Source organism: Crotalus tigris, unplaced genomic scaffold, assembly GCF_016545835.1.
Source record: "Crotalus tigris isolate CLP2741 ecotype Arizona unplaced genomic scaffold, ASM1654583v1 scf7180000019840.826796, whole genome shotgun sequence".
Taxonomy (NCBI): Eukaryota; Metazoa; Chordata; class Lepidosauria; order Squamata; family Viperidae; genus Crotalus; species Crotalus tigris.
The window spans coordinates 686,455-703,805 of NW_024097735.1; the positions used below are offsets into that span (position 1 = coordinate 686,455).

Consider the following 17,351-nt stretch of genomic DNA (forward strand, 5'->3'; position numbering starts at 1 on the left):
TGCATTCCCATAACACGCGGAGCCGCAAACCCGTGAAGAACGCTGGCCAAAGTAATCTGAAATGCTATTAGGTCTCCTGCTTGAGCAGGGGGCTGGACTAGACGACCTCCCAGGTCCCTTTCCAGCTCTATTCTATTCAAATTCTCCCGATCTCAAACTCCGATCCAGCCGTTGACCGCCGAGCCGCTCGGAGACCCAGTCCCACTACAACTCCCAACATGCCCCGCGCAGGCTTCCTGCCCACCAAGCAGGAAGTAGGAGGACGAGGCAGCCGGCTGCCTACCATCCCCGGCATGCCTCGCGGCCGGCTGGTCGCTGACGTCGGCTCATTCCGGCCGCGCGCGGCCTGCCGGGAGCTGTAGTTCGTCTCGGTAACGGTTCGCCCAGCGGCGGCAGCAGCAGAAGCAGCTGCTGGAGGTCCGGGTCTTCCCTTCAGTCGGGCGGCGGCGCTTCTCCCCTTCGCACCGCAGCGGCCTGCTCGCTCGCCCCGCCGCCCCCGCGCCGCTCCCGAGGGGAGGCTGGAGCCGAGGACCGGGCGGCCGGACGGAGACCGAGACGGCGCCCAGCCCCGCAGGTGGGGGAGGGGGGGGCGCCGAGGGGGGAAGGGGGAGGGAGAGGGGGGGGCAAGAGGGGGATCGACCCCCCCTCTTTTCATGGGTGGGGTCCCAAATTTGGGGGCGGCTGGCGCGGAGACACGCGGGTCAGCGCTTGCTCGTGTGAACGGGGAGGGGACAGCCGACCCGGGTTGGGCCCCCTTCTTGGGAACCGACGGGGATTGCAGCCTCCCGGGTGGCGCTTGACCTTGAGGGGGCGCCGCCTTTTGATTTGCCTCGCGGTGTGTGTGTGTGTTTGTGTGCAATGCACGGGTGGGGGGTGGGGTGGGTGAGCAGCCCCACGTCGGAAGGTTTGGCAAGCCGCTGCCCGTGCAAAGGTGCCTCGACCCCCGCGACGCTTTTTTGCAGCAAGCAGGAAAGGGGCTGGCGTCGGAAAAGCTGCAACCCACACATGCACGTACGCACACACACACAGACGCATGCACATGCACGCGGCAACTGCCCGAGAGGTGCATGTGAGAGACAAGCAGAAGTACATGCATGCACATGCGCGCTGCTGAATTGTGCATGAGACATGCACACACACACACACACACAGAGGTTAAGCCGAAGCTGTACCTGTGGTGCGAGTGTGGCATGAATGCAGCTGGGCATTGATGCGCGTGATGTGCAATCACCCCTTTTGCAAAAGGCCAGCCTTTCCCCCCCCCCTCCGGCCTTCGCCTGTGGGTAGCCCCACGCATTTGAGAAGGGGGGGGGTATGTGTTTCTGGTGGACCCGGATCGCTGGCAAGAAAGAGGTTGTGTGAAGGGAGCATGCCGGGAGCCAGGACCGATTTTGCAAAAATCAGTGCACGGTTTTGGATGCCTTTGCAAGGCGTTCTTGGCTCTGAGCCGCTGTGGGGGGGGGGGCGTGGAAGCTGATGGGGGGGGGTACAGGAGCAAACCTCGACTTACCCAGCATTTCAAAAGACCCTGATGTTAATCTAAGTTCTATGCCTGGCTGCTAAAATCAGACCTGCGAGCATGTAAAGAAATAGCCACAACAGCAGATGGCATGCTTAGATGTGCAGCATCCTTCTTCAAAGAGAAGTGTGTGTTTTTTAGGGGGGGGGCAGGCAGGGGTAACCCCGTTTGATTCAGATCTTTGATATGGTGGATCAGGAGAGGGTTTGCAAAAGGGGCACCAACGGGGGGACGGTGGCAGAAATATATTATGGGAGGGGTAAAAGGGATGCTAAGCTAGCTCAATTCACAGAGGAAATCATGCATTTGAATTCAGAATATACTGGGGGAACTTTATCGCTACCCACTCGGAAGTCATGCACAAATATGTACATAGTTTGGGGCCTGTGGGTATTACATACCCATCACGGGGGCACAGACCCCCATCTAGCAAGAGCTGTGGAGGGAGTCAGATGGTGGGTGCAAACTTGCCCTTTGCCCCTTAGGGCCTGGTGGGTGAAATTTACACCCCCACCCAAAAAAAAAAAACCCCTGCCTTGTGGAATTTACAATGGCCGAAATATACTGCAGCATCCCTTCAGTGAGGATTGCTTGAGGGTCATAGTTGCAGAAATACTTCTTAAACTGAGATTTTGTAAAGGAAAGAATTTAGATAGGTTAATTTTTATGTAAAAGGTGCTATTCATAACAAGTCTTCTGAAAATATTCTGTGAAAAATATACTATGCACAATACATACAAAAACAAAGGATTAGCTTTAAAGAAATTGAGAATGACGCTTCGGTTTTGGTGCACAGTTTATTTGTCTGAAATGGTATATAGGGTTCCCTGACTGAGCAGGGGGTTGGACTAGAAGACCTCCAAGGTCCCTTCCAACTCTGTTATTCTATTCTATTCTATTCTATTCTATTCTATTCTATTCTATTCTATAATCTGTCTATTCTATTCTGTTCTGTATTTTTATTCTAGTCTGTGCTGTGCTGTTCTATTCTGTATTTCTATTCTGTTCTGTTCCATTCCATATATTCTATTTCTATTCTGTTCTGCATTCCTATTCTATTATGTTCTGTTCTGTTCTATTCTATTCTGCAATCTGTCTATTCTATTTTGTTCTGTATTTTTATTCTAGTCTGTGCTGTGCTGTTCTATTCTTTATTTCTATTCTATTCTGTTCCATTCCATGTATTCTATTTCTATTTTTATTCTATTCTGCATTCTTATTCCTATTCTATTCTATTCCATTCCATTCCATTCTACAATCTGTCTATTCTATTCTGTTCTGTTCTGTATTTTTATTCTAGTCTGTGCTGTGCTGTTCTATTCTGTATTTCTATTCTGTTCCATTCCATGTATTCTATTTCTATTTTTATTCTATTCTGCATTCTTATTCTATTCTGTTCTATTCTATTCTATTCTATTCTATAATCTGTCTATTCTATTCTGTTCTGTATTTTTATTCTAGTCTGTGCTGTGCTGTTCTATTCTGTATTTCTATTCTGTTCTGTTCCATTCCATAGATTCTATTTCTATTCTATTCTGCATTCCTATTCTATTCTGTTCTGTTCTGTTCTATTCTGCAATCTGTCTATTCTATTCTGTATTTTCATTCTAGTCTGTGCTGTGCTGTTCTATTCTGTATTTCTATTCTATTCTGTTCCATTCCATGTATTCTATTTCTATTTTTATTCTATTCTGCATTCTTATTCCTATTCTATTCTATTCTATTCCATTCCATTCCATTCCATTCCATTCCATTCCATTCTACAATCTGTCTATTCTATTCTGTTCTGTTCTGTATTTTTATTCTAGTCTGTGCTGTGCTGCTCTATTCTGTATTTCTATTCTGTTCCATTCCATGTATTCTATTTCTATTTTTATTCTATTCTGCATTCTTATTCCTATTCTGTTCTATTCTATTCTATTTTTGCGCAATAGGTAAGCCAAATTGGACGTTATATGGCTGGCGGAAAATGTGGATAGACAGGTTGTAAGCTGAGGGCCCTATACTGATCCAGTATGTGATTATTATTTTTTTCATACAAATGATGCTGTGCTTCAAGGGTTAGATAGCCTACACACCGGTCTCTGAGGAATACAGGTCCTTTTATCCTTCATATTTTATTGTGTGGGTTTTTTTTTAAATCTAGGTGAAATGTTAATATACATTGCAAGTCCCTGTATGATATGCCGTACGCTAAATAAATCAACGCGTACATGAATACAAAAGTCAGGGCGCGTCCGGAAAATTTCAATGCAGTGCTTGTTGAATTGGGCGAGAAACTCATTTGGGGCTATGCAATTTTGGGGGTGGTGGTGAATAAGTGTCTGGATTGTGGTTGCGGACCACCCTAATGGGGCTTCCTCCATTTGCTGGAACGCAAGGTTTTTAAAATGACTGGCGGCGATTGAGGATGCCACCACCACGAGCACCCCGCAGTCGGAGAGCAAATCCAACGGGCACCCAATAAATGCATTAATTTTTCTATCAAGAGCAGAGAGGACGGTGCAGGGAAAGACATCCTTCCCGCAAACACACACACACACACCCCTTTAAAAATGACTGCTTTAAGAGTTCATTTATTGGGATTGCAATAATAGAGGGTAATTAAGCTTATTATTGTCACGTGGATTAATAGTGCCGGAGTCAATCTGGCCCTGCATTCTTCTGAGCAAACAGAGGTGTCGTGAAAGGCTCAATTCATTGGCAAAAGGTGTGTTTTTTTCTCTCTGCCCCCCCCCTTCCCCCCATTTTTTTCTATTAGCTGTTCGCTCTGCCCTCCATGCCAGTTTGGCGATAAGCATTCAGGTTAAAGCTCGTATATCCTGTTGATTGAATTTCGCCCAGAAGGAATTCAGCCGGTGCTCAAAAGTGTCAAAGGGGGGGGGAGAGAGAGCAGGGGGTTTTTATTTGAGGTCCCCCCCCCTTCCTTTCTCTCCCTTCAGACAAAGGCAAGGAAGAAAGGAAATTGGTATTATCCATTTTGTGCCCGTAAGCGGAATATGATCTTCGGAGGTGGGTGGGCGCTGCGAATTCTTCCCCCCTGGAAATTCTGGTGGAGGGGAAAAAAAAAAAAAAAGGCTGGACCGGTTTCAAGGTAGCTTTGATAAGGGAAACATCTTGCTGTTTTTTGAGATTGTCTCCACTGCAGGGGGTCTGGTGGAATTGGGAAGTTGCTGATGATTAAAGGAGGGTCTGGATAGAAGCAGAGGGGAGTGGGATTAGAGACGGGGGCCCAGTCTCCCCCCCCCGTTGAAACCATTCTGCCACTAAAAAGCGTCCTTTCCGTTTAATTAATTTTTTTTTTTCGTTTTAGCGCTTTTAATGTTGGGAGCTGCCCAGATTTGCCGTGGGGCGGCATGGGTGATAGACGGATGGATGGATATAGATACTGATGAATGGATAGATGGATAAGGAAGGAAGATAGGAAAGGAGGGAGGGAGGAAGGGAGGAAGGAAGGTTGGTTGGTTGGTTGATTGAGAGAGAGGGATGGATGGATGGATAGATAGATATAGATACTGATGAATGGATAGATAGATGAGAAGGAAGAAAGGTTGATGATGGAGAGGATGGATGGATAGATATATGGATGGATGGATTGATAAGATAAGCAGGCAAGCAGGTAGGTAGGTTGATGATAGAGAGGGATGGATGGATGGATAGATATATGGATGGATGGGTGGATAGATATAGATACTGATGAATGAATAGATAGATCAGTGGTTCTCAACCTGTGGGTCGGGACCCCATTTGGGGTCGAACGACCATTTCACGGGGGTCGCCAAACAACGCAGTCCGCCATTTCCCCCCCTTTTCCTTAGCTGTGCTACTCCCTTTTATTCTATTGGCTTTTGAAAGCCAATAGAATAGACTCTCTTGAACAGAGTCTAATTCTATTGGCTTTCAAAAGCCAATAGGAATTGTCCAGGCTGTCTCTGCCCTGCTGAGCCCGCCAAAAGTCCCATTCTGTAAATGGTGCTGCACCAGTTGAGTAGTCCTCGACTTACGACCAGTTGAATAGTCCTCGACTTACGACCGGTTGGGGATCGCGGCATTAAAAAGGTTGAGAACCACTGAGATAGATGATAGGGAAGGAAGGAAGGAAGGTTGGTTGATGGAGAGAGGGATGGATGGATAGATAGACGGATGGATGGATTGATAAGATAGGCAAGCAGGTAGATAGGTAGGTTGATGATAGAGAGGGATGGATGGATGGATAGATATAGATACTGATGGATGAATGGATAGATGGATAGACAGACAAGATAGGCACGCAGGAAAGTAGGTTGATGATAGAGAGGGATGGATGGATGGATATAGATACTGATGAATGGATAGATAGATAAGAAAGGAAGGAAGGAAGGTTGATGATGGAGAGGGATGGATGGATAGATATATGGATGGATGAATGGATAGATATAGATACTGATGAATGGATAGATAGATGATAGGGAAGGAAGGAAGGAAGGTTGATGGAGAGATGGATGGATGGATATAGATACTGATGAATGGATAGATAAGGAAGGAAGATAAGGAAGGAAGGTTGATGGAGCGAGATGGATGGATGGATGGATATAGATACTGATGAATGGATAGATAAGGAAGGAAGATAAGGAAGGAAGGAAGGTTGATGGAGAGAGATGGATGGATGGATGGATATAGATACTGATGAATGGATAGATAAGGAAGGAAGATAAGGAAGGAAGGTTGATGGAGAGAGATGGATGGATGGATGGGTATAGATACTGATGAATGGATAGATAGATGATAGGGAAGGAAGGGGAGGAAGGAAGGTTGATGGAGAAAGGGATGGATGGATAGATAGATAAGATAGGCAGGCAGGTAGATAGGTAAGTAGGTAGGTTTATGATAGAGGGGGGGGGATGGATGGATAGGTGACACTTTGGCCCATTGTACAAAGAGGCTTAGGGATTCTATCTCTTCCTTATTATCAGGGTGCTCAGATTGCTATTTTAATTACGAAGGCATTTAGGACCATTGTCAAAACTACTTCCAGACAAGCAGTTTTTATCAATTACACAACTTTGGAGCTAATACAGGCAATCCTTAGCTTATGACCTTTTTATTTAACGATGGTTCAAAGTTACAACAGTACTGGAAAAAAAGGACGTACAGCTGGCCCTCCCACTCAAGACCGTTGCAGCCTTCCCCTGGTCATGTGATGAGAATTTGGGTGCTGGGCAAAGGGCATGTCTTTATGACCGCTGCCCTGTCCTGGGTCATGGGGTCGCCCTTCGCAACCTTCCCAGTGGCTTCTGACAGAGTTGGTGGGAGAAGCTGGGTTTGCTTAACGGCTGGGGCAAAAAGGTTGTAAAATCAGGCACGGTTCAATTAATGACTGCTTAGCAATGGAAATTCTGCCCCCAGTTGAGGTTACAAGCTGAGGACGCCCCATTTTGCCACCCCTCCCCCCATGGCCCAGATTACATTTTTATTGATATTCCAATTCTGCTTGGACAGAGGGTTGGACTAGATGACCTACGAGGTCCCTTCCAACTCTGTTATTCTATTCTATTCTGTTCTATTTCTATTCTATTTCTATTCTATTCTATTCTATTCTATTCTATTCTATTCTATTCTATTTTATAAGATTTCTATTCTATTCTATATTCTATTCTATATTCTGTTCTATTCTATTCCTATTCTATTCTACTCTACTCTACTCTCCAATATTTATTCTGTTCTATTCTCCAATATTTATTCTATTCTATTCTCCAATATTTATTCTATTCTATATTCCATTCTATTCTCCAATATTTATTCTAGAAAATATGGAATGGAATGGAATGGAATAGAATAGAATAGAAAATATGGAATAGAAGAGAATATAGAATAGAATAGAATAGAATAGAATAGAATAGAATAGAATAGAATAGAATAGAATAGGAATAGAATAGGAATAGAACAGAATAGAATAGAAATAAAAGAATAGAATAGAATATAATATAGAATAGAATAGAATAGACTAGAATAGAATAGAATAGATATTGGAGAATAGAATATTCTATTCCATTCCATTCCATTCCATATTTTCTATTCTGTTTTGTTTTGTTTTGTTCTATTCTATTCTATTCTATTCTATTCTATTCTATGATTAAAAAAGAAACTTTTGAGTCATCATGCACTAAATACAATTCTTTTATTTAATAAAAGTATAGTACTAGTTTCTTAAATTCTCTTATGGATGTTATAGGATAGCAGAGTTCAAGCTTCCATATTAGAATAGAATAGAATAGAATAGAATAGAAATATCATACCATGCCATACCATACAATACAGCAGAGGTGGAAGGGACCCTGGAGGTCTTCTAGTCCAGCCCCCTACTCAAGCAGGAGGACCTATACCATCTCAGTCAGGTGACTGTCCAGTCTCTTCTTAAAAACCTCCAGTGATGGAGCGCTCACAATTTCTGGTGGAAAGTGGTTCCATTGGTTGATTGTCCTCACTGTTAGAAACTTTCTCTTTAATTCCAGGTTGCTTCTCTCTTTGATCAGTTTCCAACCACTGTTTCTTGTCCTTCCCTCTGGTCCTTTGGAGAATAGCTTGACCCCCTCCTCTTCTTTGTGGCAGCCCCTCAAATACTGGAATACTGCTATCATGTCTCCCATTTCCTCTTTTCTTTAGACTAGCCCAGGCGACTATGGCTCTTTTATGACTGGTGGACTTCAACTCCCAGAATTCCTGAGCCAGCCATGCTGAGGGGAAAGGGAGAGGTTTCCAAGCTGAGCCAGGCTGGCTCAGGAATTCTGGGAGTTGAAGTCCACAAGCCATGAAGGGGCCATAGTTCCCCCATGCTGGCTCAGGAATTCTGGGAGTTGAAGTCCCCGAGTCATGAAGGGGCCATAGTTCCCCCATGCTGGCTGAGGAATTCTGGGAGTTGAAGTCCACAAGTCATGAAGGGGCCATAGTTCCCCCATGCTGGCTGAGGAATTCTGGGAGTTGAAGTCCACGAGTCATAAAAGAGCCAAGGTTGCCTACCCCTGGGCTAGCCAAACCCAAATACTGCAGCCGTTCTTCGTATATTTTAGCCTCCAGGCCTTTGATCATCATCTAGCAGAGTTCCAGTATCTCAGGGGCTGCCCCAAAGAAGAGGGAGTCAAGCTATTCTCCAAAGCGCCCGAAGGCAGGAGAAGAAGCAACGGATGGAAACTGATCAAGGAGAGAAGCAGCTTACAATTAAGGAGAAACTTCTTGACAGTGAGGACAATCAACCAGTGGAACAGCTTGCCACCAGAAATCGTGGGCGCTCCATCACTGGAGCTTTTTAAGAAGAGACTGGACAGTCACTTGTCTGAGATGGTACAGGTCAGTGATGGCGAACTGATGGCACGCGTGCCAGAGGCGGCACTCAGAGCCCTCTCTGTGGGCACATCTGCTGCCATCGCCAGCTTGCGCAGGTGCATTAGGCCACTACTGGCGCCCAGAGCAGCAGCCCCACCTAGCCCAAAGGAGGCAAAATAGCTGGCTAGCAAACTCGAGTAGAGATAATAATAATAATAGTAAAGTTGGAAGGGATCTTGGAGGTCATCTAGTCCAACCCCCTGCTCAGGTAGGAAACCCTACACCATTTTGGACAAATGGCTGTCCAGTCTCTTCTTAAAAACTTTCATTGTTGGAGCATTTACTGCTTCTGGAGGCAGGTTGTTCCACTGGTTAATTGTTCTCACTGTCAGGAAGTTTCTCCGTAGTTCTAGGTTGCTTCTCTCCTTGATGAGTTTCCACCCGTTGCTTCTTGTCCTGCCTTCAGGTGCTTTGGAGAATAGCTTGACTCCCTCTTCTTTGGGGCAGTCCCTGAGATACTGGAAGACTGCTATCATGTCCCCCCTCATCCTTCTCTTCGTTAAACTAGACATACCCAATTCCAGCAACTGTTCCTTATATGTTTTAGCCTTCAGTCCCCTAATCATCTTTGTTGCTCTTCTCTGTACTCTTTCCAGAGTCTCAACCTTTTTTACATCGTGGTGACCAAAACTGGATGCAGGATTCCAAGTGTGGCCTTACCAAGGCATGGTAGAGCGCGCCCCCCATGCGCTTGCTGGCCTCTGTGTGCGGGGGCTGATGGTGTCAGGCAGCAGTCACCCTGCCTCGCCTTGCCCCGCAGCAATGGCACCCCCGCCCTACCCCCTGCCTCACCCCACAGGGCAAGCCTCCTGCCCACCACCCCACCCACCAGAGACCCCCTGCATCTCCCCCAATCCCACCCAGCCCCCACAGGCGTCCCCACCCATGAGCAAGGTGGCCACGCCCACCCCGGCCATGCCTACACAGTCTGCTGTGACCACAGCCACGCCTACCCAGTGGGCCACGCTCCCCACTCCCCCTGAGGGCACCACAGTGCTGATGTGGCCCTGGCACTTTGCAATAAATAAGTGAGTTTTGGTTTGCGGTTTGGGCACTCGGTCTCTAAAAGGAAACTATATCACTGGTATAGGTTCTCCTGTTTGAGCAGGGGGCTGGACTAGAAGACCTCCAAGGTCCCTTCTAGATTCTATTCTACTCCACTCCACTCCATTCCATTCTATTCCATTCCATATTTCTATCCCAATGGTTCTCAACCTGTGGGTCGGGACCCCGTTTGGGGTCGAACGACCATTTCACGGGGGTCGCCAAACAACGCAGTCCACCATTTTTTCCCCCTTTTCCTTAGCTGTGCTACTCCCTTTTATTCTATTGGCTTTTGAAAGCCAATAGAACAGACTCTCTTGAATAGAGTCTAATTCTATTGGCTTTCCAAAGCCAATAGGAATTGTCCAGGCTGTTTCTGCCCTGCTGAGCCCGCCAAAAGTCCCAGTCTGCAAACGGTGCTGTACCAGTTGAGTAGTCCTCGACTTACGACTGGTTGAGTAGTCCTTGACTTACGACCGGTTGAATAGTCCTCGACTTACAACAGGTTGGGGGTCGCGGCATTAAAAAGGTTGAGAACCACTGGTCTATCCTATCCGATCCCATCCCATCCCATCTTATCCCATTCCATTCTGTAAACATATCCCAACGCACCTTCCTCCTTCTATTTTCCCCACAACAACAACCCTGTGAGGTCGGTTGGGCAGAGAGGGATGGACTGGCCCAAAGTCACCCGCTGACTTTCATGGCTAAGGCAGGACTAGAATTCACAATCTCCTGGTGATTGGCCCAAAGTCACCCAAGCTGCATTTTTATCTCGAAGGCGGGACTAGAACTCACAGACACCTGGTGATTGGCCCAAAGTCATCCAGCCCACTTTCCTGCCTAAGGCGGGACTAGAACTCACCGTCTCCTGGTGATTGGCCCAAAGTCACCCAGCCCTCTTTCGTGCTTAAGGTGGGACTAGAACTCACAGTCGCCGGGTGATTGGCCCAAAGTCACCCAAGCTGCATTTTTATCTCGAAGGCGGGACTGGAACTCAAACATCTGGTGACTGATCCAGAGTCAGCCAGCTGGCTTTCCTGCCTAAGGCAGGACTGGAACTCACCGTCTCCTGTTGATTGGCCCAAAGTCACCCAGCCAGCTTTCCTGTCTGACACAGGACTAGAACTCACCGTCTCCGGCTTTCTTGCCTGGTGCCTTAACCGCTACTATGCCAACCTGGCAAATCATAGTTAATCAAACAACTCAGCACCCCGAAAAGCTAGTCCTTTTCCCATGCGTTCGAAGTATCGTTCTTGAATGGACAGGCAGCTGGTCGGCGTTGCTTAGCCAGGCCAAAAATTTCTCTGTAATAAAAACCCAAGCAATAAAATAAAATAAAATGACTTGCTGATGGGAAGGCTTGAAAAAAAAAATCTGAAAAAATTGGGGGAAAAAAACAGGGTTCTCCCCCGCCCCCAATTTTTTCAGTTTTTTTCCCCCAGGCCTTCCCAAGTTTTTTTTTTTTTTCTGTTTTTTTCCAAATGGCTTTGGAAAAAACAGGGGAAAAAAAACCCACCCCCCCCCCCAATTTTTCGGGTTTCCCCCCCCCAGGCCTTCCCGTTTCTAGGGCCCCTGAGCCTTGCAAATATGAAAACGTTATGACGTTATTCTCCTTCCTTTTTCCCCCTTCAAATAGGTTGGCTTTCTTCCCCCCCCCTCCGCCCATCACAAAGAGAGTAATAAGATGGAGCCCCCCCCCAGCTGCAATTTTCCAGCCATTGCTCCTCCTAGTAAACAATCACTCCATCTCGCAACCTCTCAGCTGCGGTAGACCGAACAATAGCTTAAAGAGGTGGTCTGCATTTAACGAAGGGCGAGCCATTCAAGGCCTGTGAATTTATTCCCGTGGAAATAGCTCTGCGTAGTTTAACTCGGAGGTCTCCTCTTGTGATAAAAATTTCTGGGCTGGAGTCTTTTTATTCCCAGATGGGGCGTAGGGAGTTCCCACGTGGCTGGAGAATTGGCTCTCCACCCAGTCCGTTACAACCTTGGCAGGGAGCTGCCAGGTGCTCACCAGGTAACCGATTCAGGACAGGCCTGGGATTAAAAGCTGCGCGCGCGGGGTTGAAAATCTTTCTCGCTGTCGGTATTGGGAGCGGGATCCAAACCCCGTTGGCAGGAAAAATCACGTCGGATGTCTTGGCATCCTCTGATGGAATGGCAGTTGCCAGTTGGGGAGCAATGGAAGAGAATATTCGTAGCTCAGGGTTGCAATGTGGAGGTCCCTGGTGCTCTCTTGCGTTTGCGGGCTTTCTCGCAGACGTTTCATCACCTGATTAAGTAATATCATCAGTGCTGGAAGGGAGGGGGGTTTGCAAAGAGGAGGAGGAGGAGGAAGAGGAGGAGGAGAGGAGGATGAAGAGGATTGGTGCTCTCTGAGTTTGCTGGTTTTCTTGCAGATGTTTCGTGACCCAACTAGGTAATATCATCAGTGCTAGAGAGAATGGGGGGGGAGGAGGAGGAGGAGGAGGAGAGAAAAATGGATTGTTGAGTTCTTGGTGCTTTCTGAGCAGGGTTGTTTTCTTGCAGACGTTCCATCACCCAACTAGATAACATCATCAGTGCTAGAAGGGAGTGGGGTTGGTGGAGAGGAGGAAGAAGAGGAGGAGGAAGAGGAGGAGAACAATAGCAACAACGGTGGTCTGTGGTACTCACTGGGCTTGGTGGTTTTCTTGCAGATCCTTCATTACTCAAACAAGATAACATCATCAGTGCTAGAAGGGAGTGGGGTTGATGGAGCGGAGGTGGAGGAGGAGAATAACAACAACTGTGGTGTCTGTGATACCCTCTGGGCTTGATGGTTTTCTTGCAGACGTTTCATGATCCAACTAGGTAATGTCATCAGTGCTAGAAAGGGGTAGGCTTGTGGAGTAGAGAAGTGGGGGGAGAAGGAGGAGGAAGGAGGAGGAAGAAGGAGGAGGAGGAGGAGGAGGAGGAGGAGGAGGAGGAGGAGGAGAAGAAGAAGAAGAAGAAGAAGAAGAAGAAGAAGAAGAAGAAGAAGAGGAGGAGGAGGAGGAGGAGGAGGAGGAGGAGGAGGAGGAGGAGGAGGAGGAGGAGGAGGAGGAGGAGGATCTGTGATACTCTCTGGGTTGGTTGTTTTTTTGCAGATGTTTCATTACCCAACTAGGTAACATCATCAGCTCTAGAAAGGAGTAGAGTTTGTCATCTCTTTATATACAGTAGCTTGCCCTGTTCAATGACGGTGGGAGTGTTCTTTGTGATATCTTGATTAGGTTGTTGTTTACTGCTGGGTTGTTTGTCTGAGTTAGTAGTTGATCGGGGTGTTGTGTATTGCTTGGTTGGAATCTTGAGTTATCTTGGTGTCGGTTGCTGGCAAAGAGCTGTTTTGGTCTTTTCGCTGATCGCTTTTGAAATGGTATGTAAATGTGGTTTATCTCTATGTGCTTATTGTCTGATTTGGGTTTTGTTTTTCTTTTTCTGTTTTGCGTTTGAGCAGATTATTGAGATATGTCGGACTGGGCAAAAGGCTGTTTAATAGAGATTGGATTACTTAGAATATGTCTGCAATAAAACAAAGAGGCTTGAATTTGGGAGTAGGAAGAGGAAATTGAAGGCTCGTAGCTTAAGGCGGTCGCAGCAGCAGGTGAGGGAAGTAACACATGAAAATAAATTGAATGTTTCAGGAGAGAGCCGAACATATAGAGCAGGGCTCTTCAAATTTGGGCCTTTTATGACTTGTGGACTTCAATTCCCAGCATTCCTCAGCCAGGCACGTGTGCCTGGCTGAGGAATTCTGGGAGTTGATGTCCACAAGTCATAAAAGGGCCACGTTTGAAGAGCCCTGACGTAATGTGAGGGGGAAATAATGCTAGTAATGCTGAGGTGTTTCTCAGCCTCGGCCATTTTAAGAAGTGTGGACTTCAACTCCCAGAATTCCTCAGCCAGCGTGCCTGGCTGAGGAATTCTGGGAGTTGAAGTCCACAAGTCATAAAAGGGCCAAGTTTGAAGAGCCTTGATGTAATGTCAGGGGAAATAATGCTGGTAATGCTGAGGTGTTTCTCAGCCTCGGCCATTTTAAGAAGTGTGGACTTCAACTCCCAGAATTCCTCAGCCAGCGTGCCTGGCTGAGGAATTCTGGGAGTTGAAGTCCACAAGTCATAAAAGGGCCAAGTTTGAAGAGCCCTGATGTAATGTGAGGGGGAAATAATGCTAGTAATGCTGAGGTGTTTCTCAGCCTCGGCCATTTTAAGAAGTGTGGACTTCAACTCCCAGAATTCCTCAGCCAGCGTGCCTGGCTGAGGAATTCTGGGAGTTGAAGTCCACAAGTCATAAAAGGGCCAAGTTTGAAGAGCCTTGATGTAATGTCAGGGGAAATAATGCTGGTAATGCTGAGGTGTTTCTCAGCCTCGGCCATTTTAAGAAGTGTGGACTTCAACTCCCAGAATTCCTCAGCCAGCGTGCCTGGCTGAGGAATTCTGGGAGTTGAAGTCCACAAGTCATAAAAGGGCCAAGTTTGAAGAGCCCTGATGTAATGTGAGGGGGAAATAATGCTAGTAATACTGAGGTGTTTCTCAGCCTCGGCCATTTTAAGAAGTGTGGACTTCAACTCCCAGAATTCCTCAGCCAGCGTGCCTGGCTGAGGAATTCTGAGAGTTGAAGTCTACAAGTCATAAAAGGGCCAAGTTTGAAGGCCACTGCTCTAGGGAGAGTCTGACCCCTTGAATCAAAGTGCCCTTTGCAATGAATGCTGCAACTGGGATACACACACACACACACACACACACACACACACACACACACAGTGTGCAGTGTCCTGAGGGGGGTGTCATGCGATCCCCTTTTACGACCTTCTGACAAGCAAAGTCAGTGGGGAAGCCAGATTCATTTAACAACCGTGTGACACACTTAACAACTGCAGTGATTCACTTAATAGCTAACAATAACAATAACGACAACAACAACAACAATAATAATAATAAAAAAGTTGGAAGGGACCTTGGAGGTCATCTAGTCCACCCCCTGCTCAGGCAGGAAACCCTATACCATTTCGGATAAATGGCTGTCTAGTCTTTTCTTAAAAACTTCCAGTGTTGGAGCATTCACTGCTTCTGGAGGCAGGTGGTTCCACTGGTTAATTGTTCTCACTGTCAGGAAGTTTCTCCTTAGTTCTAGGTTGCTTCTCTCCTTGATCAGTTTCCATCCATTGCTTCTCATCCTGCCTTCAGGCACTTTGGAGAATAGCTTGACTCCCTCTTCTTTGGGGCAGCCCCTGAGATACTGGAAGACTGCTATCCTGTCCCCCCTCGTCCTTCTCTTCATTAGACTGGACATGCCCAATTCCAGCAACCGTTCCTTGTATGTTTTAGCCTCCAGTCCCCTGATCATCTTTGTTGCTCTTCTCTGCACTCTTTCCAAAGTCTCAACCTCTTTTTTACATCGTGGCGACCAAAACTGGATGCTGCATTCCAAGGGTGGCCATAAACTGTGGTTTAAACAAGTTTCTGCTCCATCCGGATCTCCCCTGATAATAATCTGCTCCCACCCCATTTGTATACACGTATATAGGGTGTCTAATGTCTACATTCTTATTACGTTTGTAGCATTTGATTTTAATGAGCTCCTTCCTCAGCGCCCGATGTGACGCTTCTCATTATTCTCTCCACTTGCTGATATTTTTATCCGCGTTCTTTACAGGAGCGAAGCCTTGACGGTCTATTTCTGGATCAGCATGCTCACAGCAATTAGTTGAATTACCCTTTGGGTTTTTGTCTTTGGCCTTGTCACATCAGCATTTTAGTGCTCGGTTTACTTCTTCCCCGTTTCCAGCAAAAATCTGAATTATATCCAGAAGGTGAACGTAACTGGAAATCATTAGTTTCTGGGTGAAGAATTTGCCAATTAGAGCATCTTGAACCTTTTTCTCCCTGATTGGGAAGGTGAAGATTACGATCGCTGTAAAGCTAAAGCTAAAAGATTGGACAACCCTTTGTCTGAAATGGTGTAAGGTTTTTCTGCCTGCGTGCTGAGGTGGGGGGGGTTGGACTAGACGACCTCCATGGTCCCACCCAATTCTGTTATTCTGAATGGTTCCCTTGCCAAGAATAAGCGGGGTCATTGAAGGCTGATGCCCTGGTTAAAAAGTGTGGCAATACTTTTCTGTGAATTTTGCAATTCCCCCCCCCCTCTTTTTAATCACAGCTGAGCGGGCATGAAATGAAAACTCTTTGCTTCCGGTTGACAAGCAGAAGCCAAGGAAGTTGGTCTTGGGGACTAGCATCTCTTCTGGGCTCAGACATAGAAGAATGGAATGGAATGGAATATTCTGTTCTATTCTATTCTATTCTATTCTAGTCTATTCTATTCGAGTCTAGTCTGGTCTATTCTATTCTATTCTATATTTTCTATTCCATTCCATTCCATGTTCTGTTTGTTCTATTCTATTCTATTCTATTCTATTCTATTCTATTCTATTCTATCCTGTAATTCTATTCCATCCTGTAATTCTATTCTATTCTATTCTAGTCTAGTCTAGTCTAGTCTAGTCTAGTCTAGTCTAGTCTAGTCTAGTCTAGTCTAGTCTGGTCTAGTCTCATCTGTATTTCTATTCTATTCTAGTCTGTATTTCTATTCTATTCAATTCTATTCTGTATCTCTATTCAGTTCTATTCTATTCTGTATTTCTATTCTATTCAGTTCTATTTTATTCTGTATTTCTATTCTGTTCTGTATTTCTATTCTATTCTATTCTGTATTTCTATTCTATTCTGTATTTCTATTCTATTCTGTATTTGTATTCTAGTCTAGTCTAGTCTGTATTTCTATTCTATTCTATATTTCTATTCTATTCAATTCTATTCTATTCTGTATTTCTATTCTATTCAGTTCTATTTTATTCTGTATTTCTATTCTGTTCTGTATTTCTATTCTATTCTATTCTGTATTTCTATTCTATTCAGTTCTATTTTATTCTGTATTTCTATTCTGTTCTGTATTTCTATTCTATTCTATTCTATTCTGTATTTCTATTCTATTCTGTATTTCTATTCTATTCTGTATTTGTGTTCTAGTCTAGTCTAGTCTGTATTTCTATTCTATTCTATTCTGTATTTCTATCCTATTCAATTCTACTCTATTCTGTATTTCTATTCTATTCAGTTCTATTTTATACTGTATTTCTATTCTATTTTGTATTTCTATTCTATTCTGTATTTCTATTCTGTATTTCTATTCTATTCTATTCTATTCTATTCTATTCTATTCTATTCTATTCTATTCTATTCTATTCTATTCTATTCTATTCCCTATTCTGTTCTATTCTGTTCTATTCTCTATTCTGTTCTGTTCTGTTCTGTTTTATTCCCTATTCTATTCTATTCTATTCTATTATGTTCTATTATGTTCTATTCCCTATTCTATTCCATTCCATTCTTCCATTCACTCTGTTATTCTGTTATTTCTGAAATGG

At 45.3% G+C, this 17,351-nt stretch overlaps 1 protein-coding gene across 1 annotated transcript in view; it reads left to right on the forward strand.

Moving 5' to 3' along the window:
- Positions 1-332: 332 nt before the first annotated feature.
- Positions 333-17,351, forward strand: part of FAM168A (family with sequence similarity 168 member A) — an 80,020-nt gene continuing 63,001 nt past the window's right edge. Inside the window, exon 1 of the mRNA XM_039364731.1 lies at positions 333-574. The gene's annotated coding sequence lies outside the window, so the exon portion shown is untranslated. The remainder of the gene's footprint in view (positions 575-17,351) is intronic.